Genomic DNA, 6,341 nt, shown 5'->3' on the forward strand with positions numbered 1-6,341 from the left:
AGGACTGGCGCCCCCTCCAGGGTGTATTCTCGCCTTGCGCCCAATGATTCCAGGTAGGCTCTGGAGCCACCGCGACCCTGAATTGGATAAGGGTTACAGATAATGAATGAATGAATGAATGAATGAATTGTAGGTGGATTTGTGACTCAAAAATGTCTGTAGGTGTGAGTGTGTGAGTGAATGTGTGTGTGTGTGTCTATGTTGCCCTGTGAAGGACTGGCGCCCCCTCCAGGGTGTATTCCCACCTTGCACCCAATGATTCCAGGTAGGCTCTGGATTCACTGCGACCCTGGATAAGGGTTACAGATAATAAATAAATGAATGAATGAATGAAATTGCAGTAACATGAAATGCTTTAATGCAATTTGTTTAAAGATTTTTGAGATTTTGAAGTTCAGCACTGGACTTAAGGACATGCACTTTGACAACAGTTCCTTTATAACAAGATAACCCTTGGGCAAGAGTGTTAATACCGCAATAATTCTTAATCTCTTCCAGGTATAACATGGAAAGACACATGGATATATGTATCAAATGATTTAGATTTTATACAAACCGGATTCCAAAAAAGTTGGGACACTAAACAAATTGTGAATAAAAACTGAATGCAATGATGTGGAGATGGCAAATGTCAATATTTTATTCGTAATAGAACATAGATGACAGATCAGGAGTTTAATCTGAGTAAATGTAACATTTTAAAGGAAAAATATGTTGATTCAAAATTTCACAGTGTCAACAAATCCCAAAAAAGTTGGGACAAGTAGCAATAAGTGGCTGGAAAAAGGAAATTGAGCATATAACGAACAGATGGAAGACCAATTAACACTAATTATGTCAATTGACAACATGATTGGGTATAAAAAGAGCTTCTCAGAGTGTCAGTGTCTCTATGAAGCCAAGATGGTAAGAGAATCACCAATTCCACCATAGTTGAGCAGAAAGATAGTGCAGCAATACCAGAATGGTGTTACCCAGCGTAAAATAGCAAAGACTTTTAAGTTATCATCATCAACCGTGCATAACATCATCAAAAGATTCAGAGAATCTGGAACAATTGCTGTGTGTAAGGGTCAAGGCCATAAAACTCTACTGGATGCTCGTGATCTCCGGGCCCTTAAACGTCACTGCACCTCAAACAGGAATGCCACTGTCAAGGAAATAACAGAATGGGCTTCAGGAATACTTCCAGAAAGCATTGTCAGTGAACACAATCCACCGTGCCATCCGCCATTGCCAGCTGAAACTCTACAGTGCAAAGAGGAAGCCATTTCTAAGCAAGCTCCACAAGCTCAGACGTTTGCACTGGGCCAGGGGTCTTTTAAAATGGAGTGTGGCAAAATGGAAGACTGTTCTGTGGTCAGATTAGTCACGATTTGAAGTTCTTTATGGAATACTGGGACGCCATGTCATCCGGACCAGAGAGGACAAGGATAACCCAAGTTGTTATCAACGCTCCGTTCAGAAGCCTGCATCACTGATGGTATGGGGTTGCATGAGTGCTTGTGGCATGGGCAGCTTGCATGTCTGGAAAGGCACCATTAATGCAGAGAACTATGTTCAGGTTCTAGAACAACATATGCTCCCATCTAGACATCATCTCTTTCAGGGAAGACCCTGCATTTTTCAACAAGATAATGCCAGACCACATTCTGCAGCAATCACAACATCATGGCTACGTAGGAGAAGGATCCGGGTACTGAAATGGCCAGCCTGCAGTCCAGATCTTTCACCTATAGAGAACATTTGGCGCATCATAAAGAGGAAGGTGAGACAAAGAAGGCCCAAGACGATTGAACAACTAGAGGCCTGTATTAGACATGAATGGGAGAGCATTCCTATTTCTAAACTTGAGAAACTGGTCTCCTCTGTCCCCAGACGTCTGTTGAGTGTTGTAAGAAGGGGGGATGCCACACAGTGGTAAAAAATGGCCTTGTCCCAACTTTTTTGGGATTTGTTGATGCCAAGAAATTATGAAACAACATATTTTTCCCTTAACATTCTCTCAGTTTAAACTTTTGATCTGTGATTTGTGTTCTATTCTGAATAAAATATTAGATGTTGGCACCTCCACATCATTGCATTCAGTTTTTATTCACAATCTGTTTAGTGTCCCACCGTTTTTGGAATCCGGTTTGTATTTAAATTATATGACTCTGGAAAATACCTTGGTATGTCTGGTTTGATTTTTTTTCTTCTACAGCTTACAATGTTAACATCATCGCCAGTGTTTGTGTTTGTGTGACTCTGCTGCTGATTGTAGGAGGCACTGTGTACTTCCACAAACTAAAAAGCAAGAAACCACAAGGTACTCTTCACAATAATGAGAACATATTCAATGTCTTTAAAATGATACCAAACATCTGGATTTGGTATCGCTTCTATACAGTAAACACTGGAATTGTTTAATATCAATTAAAAAAAAAAATTAGGGGGACATCTACAAATGTGGAAAAACGGTGTTTGCTCTGGTTTGTTTACATTCAGATGCTCAACATTTTGTAAGGTGATAGGCCCTGTGTGTGTTGTTTGTTTTGTGGCTCAAGTGTAACTTTCCTGTAAGTTATTATTCACTGTTTGAATCAAGACAGAAAATGATTTGTTGTTTAGTTTTGTAGCATTGTCAGTAATACAGTTAGCCACCTCCCAAATTTGGAGACATTTTCACCTTAAGTGATCGTAAACAGCAAATATAAGTCATTACTCACCTATGGAGCAGGAACAGAGCAACATCCTCATCTCAGTTCATGCTATTCAACCTCTGGAGTTTTTTTTGTTATCTGTGAGCAGGGTGAGAGAGACAAAGAGATAGATAGATAGATAGATAGACAGATAGATAGATAGATAGATAGATAAAGAGAGAGAGAGAGAGAGAGAGAGAGAGAGAGAGAGAGAGAGAGAGACCTACCATGACAGCTTGTTTTGTTTACCCATTTCCTATTTACAGACACTGGGGTTTGTAAACACATTAGACCAGTGCACAAAAAAAAAAACCACACAAAAAAAAAACAAATTAAAAAAAAAAAAAACCAAACTGGAGAGCAGCAAATGATGGGGAAACTTTCTCAGAATTTTATACAAAGTGTTTTTTGATTAAAATCACGAACATCCCCTTTAATTTTTAACAGCATTTATTGAATTTAAGATAAATAAAATTTGCAATGCATTATTTTTCCACTATGAATGCTATTGTTAGTGTTTTTACTGGTACAGGATAGAGACAAAAAATATCCTAATACAACTCGTGATTAACAAATTTGAATAAATAGTGAGAAATATAGACATTCCTGTCCTTAAAATAAACACTTATTATTATTTATAAATTAATTTCTTAGTTTTATTTTATATATTTCTTTACTTTGTTCAGGTTTTGCCTTTACCTGGAAAGGATCTGGAACAAATAACATAGTGAGTAATGAAGGATGGAGTAAGATGTGATATAATCATGTTATAACACAGTCCTTTAAACACCTAAACACCAGCTCACAGGTCTCAGACACACTCTAAAAGAAAAACAAGTCATTTCTTTCCAACTGGTCATATTTACTTATGGATGATATGTTCAGTAATGAGTAATGACCATGGAGTATTATTCAGGGTTTGTCAGTTTAAACTCTGTACTTCTCTAATTTCAGTGTGATGCTGATAAAGAAAATGACCCTCCTGGAATCTACATCATGATGGATCCAATCTACCAGAACATTAACTCAATCTTCAGTGAATCAGATTCAGTCTATGAGAACGTGGACCCCAAAACCAACCAATCATATTAATTCTACAAACAACCGATCAGATTCAGTAAAGCAGTGTCTAAGCCCCAGATTCAGAAAACCTCATGCGTGCCTTTTCCACATAGTACCACACAGTTTGACAGTTAGAAGGCAGGGCTGTGTGCAGTTTGTGTGATATCAACAAGACCTGGCAGTCCCCAGTGTTGCTCCAATGATACTGCAGTTATCCACAGTAAAGGACGCCCTGTTCATACATCACTCTCGAACATATGAAGAGAGACTAGTCTCAAAATACAAATGTGTAAATGTTAATTCACAAATAAAACACAAATCACAAATATGTTTCACTATTCACAAATGAATACATCCCAATCTGTGTCTCACAGTCTGCAATTTTTATAAATGTACAAAATGACTTTATATATGACTTTACAATATTTGTAAAGTCAAAGTCTCAAATTTAGAATGTATTTGTAAATTGTTGAATCTGCGTTTGTGGACGAAGTCACTCACGTGTTTTTCATGACTTGCATTTGTTCATTTCCTCTCGCGGGTTTTTGGATTTTGAGACTTTCCTCTCGCATTTCACCCGATCCAACTACAAATGCAGCCTACCGCTAGGTGTCACTGTTGTTTTAGGACGTGGGAGCCAAATTAAATGGAGAAGCATTTGCGCAGCATTTAATGTGGAAGTTCGAACAAAAAGCCCCCAAACCGCTGAATTCAGCTTCATACCACAGACAGTTAGGAGGGGGATCACTGGGGAACACTTTTGAAGGTGCCCTAAATTTAACAACGTCACAATCCAGCGGAACTTCCCTAATTTCGCTGCAGACTAGCGTTGTGAAATAAAATACGTTAAAAGCATCCCCTATTTGGACTAAAGCCGTTTTGCTTATTGGACTGATACGTTTCGTAATTTTGAGACTGGACTGTTAAAACGGGTGATTTGTTTCAAACAGATGCTCTCCCTCAGCCGGAGGGAAGGGCAGATACCCCACGGCTCCGAAACAGAATATGCGCTTCTCATTGGTCATCACTTCTATTTAGCCAATCAGCAGCCAGAGTTAGCTGTCTATCATTTACTGCTGCAACCAATGGAGTCATAGTCCCGCCTACAGGGGGTTGTTTCGCTGCGGCCCTGAGAGAAACAGGTCAGTCCTGAGACACTGGGGGAAACAACACTGGGGGAAGCTTGTTCGCCTGCTGGCCACATTTGTGAATCAGGCTGCTTTTGTATTTGGATCGGGTGAAATGCGAGAGGAAAGTCTCAAAATCCAAAAACCTGCAAGAGGATATAAACAAATGCACGTCACGGAAAACACTTGATCCACAAACGCAGATTCTACATTTTACAAATAAATTTTAAGTTTGAGACTTCGACTTTACAAATATTTGCAATGTAATTTTTTTTATTTAGAAATATTAGCTAACTTCTTGTTGCACGTTGCTGAAGATTCTGCATTTTAAGTTTTAATCATCACATGAGGCCCATTTCTGCAACTTATTTTACTGATGAACAGTGTTAATGATAAAAACTAGAACCATGCAAAAAATGCTATTGTCTTAACCTGACAATTTGATGGTAATAATGCTTTGCTGTACAGAATTTATGCATATAAAAGCTTCAATTAAAGAAATATTAGACATGCAATTAATTTATATTTTTCTTGTGTAAAATGGAGCAGAATGATAAGGGATATGTATAAATGATGGGGTGATCTATTCTGTGTGAATAGATCATTTTTAAAAGCTCTCAATCACAGATACTGCAAAAAACATCTGTAGTACAAGCACAAATGTCTGGCACAAGGGAATGTTTTGATAAAACGCCTGCTTTTCTGAGTGTGATCTTACAGCATCTGTATCTCTCACATCAGTTAAGTGTAAGGCCTCTACCACAGTCCCGCACACCCAAACCATTACCACCTATCCCAGTACCACCCACATTCCACACTGGAACGTTACAAATTTACCTGGGGTCCCCGCTCAGGGATCTGGTGAGCAATGTGGTGAATTACCAAGACGAGGGTACACAATTGATAACTTTTATTTTATCAAACTCTCGAGAATACATTCAAGTACAGTAAACATCACATTGGCCAGAGGAACCTCATAACATTCAGTAATTTTAATACAACCTACTGTTCCTGTGATATGACATGGACAAATCATGCAAACTAGCCAACAGTCTGTTAGAATCCAGCTATTAGAGAGAGAGAGAGCGAGAGAGAGAGAGAATACGATACAGATACACAAGCGTTTTAAGATCTTGTTAAAAGAACACTATAGTTAGACAGCTGTATGGCACTTTAAAATACCCATTAATGATTCTCCGACACACGAGACCTGTAGAGAGATGACAAATGTATGATTACAGTTAGGAGCAAATACTCATAAAACTTTACAAGAGTTAAGCTAACAATTCCAATTCCCTAACACTGAAGTGCAGCAAATAACTTGGAACCGACCACAGGCAGAAATAAGGACAATTGGGCTGACCCTGGAGCTCACATATACTTCACAAAAAATACAAGAAAACCCCAATTTCAAAAGAAAAAGACACCGCACGCTTATTAAAGACAACTCATACAGTAAAATACACCAAAC

This window comes from Hoplias malabaricus, chromosome 2 (genome assembly GCF_029633855.1).
Source record: "Hoplias malabaricus isolate fHopMal1 chromosome 2, fHopMal1.hap1, whole genome shotgun sequence".
Lineage (NCBI taxonomy): Eukaryota > Metazoa > Chordata > Actinopteri > Characiformes > Erythrinidae > Hoplias > Hoplias malabaricus.